Below are 2500 nucleotides of genomic sequence, written 5' to 3'. Positions count from 1 at the left end.
ACATTTTGCTCCGCTCACGACGGTCACCGCGCGACGCAAGAACAGGCCAAAAACTGGCCAAAACGGCCCAAAAACGGGCCAAAACTGGCCATTTTTGGCTGCGCAGCGAGCGGCGAGCGGCGGACAACGAGCGAAGCGAGAGGCAGCACCATCCCTGCTATACGAAAGCCCCATCCAGCCCTGTGCCACCCGGGGGGTTCCAGGGTGCTGAGATGGCTGACATTTTGCTCCGCTCACGACGGTCACCGCGCGACGCAAGAACAGCCCAAAAACAGGCCAAAACGGCCCAAAAACGGGACAAAACTGGCCATTTTTGGCTGCGCGAGCGAGCGGCGAGCGGCGGACAGCGAGCTAAGCGAGAGGCAGCACCGTCCCTGCTATACGAAAGCCCCATCCAGCCCTGTGCCACCCGGGGGGTTCCAGGGTGCTGAGATGGCTGACATTTTGCTCCGCTCACGACGGTCACCGCGCGACGCAAGAACAGGCCAAAAACAGGCCAAAACGGCCCAAAAACGGGCCAAAACTGGCCATTTTTGGCTGCGCGAGCGAGCAGCGAGCGGCGGACAGCGAGCGAAGCGAGAGGCATCACCGTCCCTGCTATACGAAAGCCCCATCCAGCCCTGTGCCACCCGGGGGGTTCCAGGGTGCTGAGATGGCTGACATTTTGCTCCGCTCAAGATGGTCACCGCGCAACGCAAAAACAGGCCAAAAACTGGCCAAAACGGGCCAAAACTGGCCATTTTTGGCTGCGCGAGCGAGCGGCGAGCGGCGAACAGCGAGCGAAGCGAGAGGCAGCACCGTCCCTGCTATACGAAAGCCCCATCCAGCCCTGTGCCACCCGGGGGGTTCCAGGGTGCTGAGATGGCTGACATTTTGCTCCGCTCACGACGGTCACCGCGCGACGCAAGAACAGGCCAAAAACTGGCCAAAACGGCCCAAAAACGGGCCAAAACTGGCCATTTTTGGCTGCGCGAGCGAGCGGCGAGCGGCGGACAGCGAGCGAAGCGAGAGGCAGCACCGTCCCTGCTATACGAAAGCCCCATCCAGCCCTGTGCCACCCGGGGGGTTCCAGGGTGCTGAGATGGCTGACATTTTGCTCCGCTCACGACGGTCACCGCGCGACGCAAGAACAGCCCAAAAACAGGCCAAAACGGCCCAAAAACGGGACAAAACTGGCCATTTTTGGCTGCGCGAGCGAGCGGCGAGCGGCGGACAGCGAGCGAAGCGAGAGGCAGCACCGTCCCTGCTATACGAAAGCCCCATCCAGCCCTGTGCCACCCGGGGGGTTCCAGGGTGCTGAGATGGCTGACATTTTGCTCCGCTCACGACGGTCACCGCGCGACGCAAGAACAGCCCAAAAACAGGCCAAAACGGCCCAAAAACGGGCCAAAACTGGCCATTTTTGGCTGCGCGAGCGAGCAGCGAGCGGCGGACAGCGAGCGAAGCGAGAGGCATCACCGTCCCTGCTATACGAAAGCCCCATCCAGCCCTGTGCCACCCGGGGGGTTCCAGGGTGCTGAGATGGCTGACATTTTGCTCCGCTCAAGATGGTCACCGCGCAACGCAAAAACAGGCCAAAAACTGGCCAAAACGGGCCAAAACTGGCCATTTTTGGCTGCGCGAGCGAGCGGCGAGCGGCGAACAGCGAGCGAAGCGAGAGGCAGCACCGTCCCTGCTATACGAAAGCCCCATCCAGCCCTGTGCCACCCGGGGGGTTCCAGGGTGCTGAGATGGCTGACATTTTGCTCCGCTCACGACGGTCACCGCGCGACGCAAGAACAGGCCAAAAACTGGCCAAAACGGCCCAAAAACGGGCCAAAACTGGCCATTTTTGGCTGCGCGAGCGAGCGGCGAGCGGCGGACAGCGAGCGAAGCGAGAGGCAGCACCGTCCCTGCTATACGAAAGCCCCATCCAGCCCTGTGCCACCCGGGGGGTTCCAGGGTGCTGAGATGGCTGACATTTTGCTCCGCTCACGACGGTCACCGCGCGACGCAAGAACAGGCCAAAAACTGGCCAAAACGGCCCAAAAACGGGACAAAACTGGCCATTTTTGGCTGCGCGAGGGAGCGGCGAGCGGCGGACAGCGAGCGAAGCGAGAGGCAGCACCGTCCCTGCTATACGAAAGCCCCATCCAGCCCTGTGCCACCCGGGGGGTTCCAGGGTGCTGAGATGGCTGACATTTTGCTCCGCTCAAGACGGTCACCGCGCAACGCAAAAACAGGCCAAAAACTGGCCAAAACGGCCCAAAAACGGGCCAAAACTGGCCATTTTTGGCTGGGCAAGCGAGCGGCGAGCGGCGGACAGCGAGCGAAGCGAGAGGCAGCACCTTCCCTGCTATACGAAAGCCCCATCCAGCCCTGTGCCACCCGGGGGGTTCCAGGGTGCTGAGATGGCTGACATTTTGCTCCGCTCAAGACGGTCACCGCGCAACGCAAAAACAGGCCAAAAACTGGCCAAAACGGCCCAAAAACGGGCCAAAACTGGCCATTTTTGGCTAGG

The sequence above is a fragment of the Musa acuminata genome, unplaced genomic scaffold (assembly GCF_036884655.1).
Source record: "Musa acuminata AAA Group cultivar baxijiao unplaced genomic scaffold, Cavendish_Baxijiao_AAA HiC_scaffold_1126, whole genome shotgun sequence".
Lineage (NCBI taxonomy): Eukaryota > Viridiplantae > Streptophyta > Magnoliopsida > Zingiberales > Musaceae > Musa > Musa acuminata.
Note: the sequence above shows the minus strand (reverse complement) of the source record.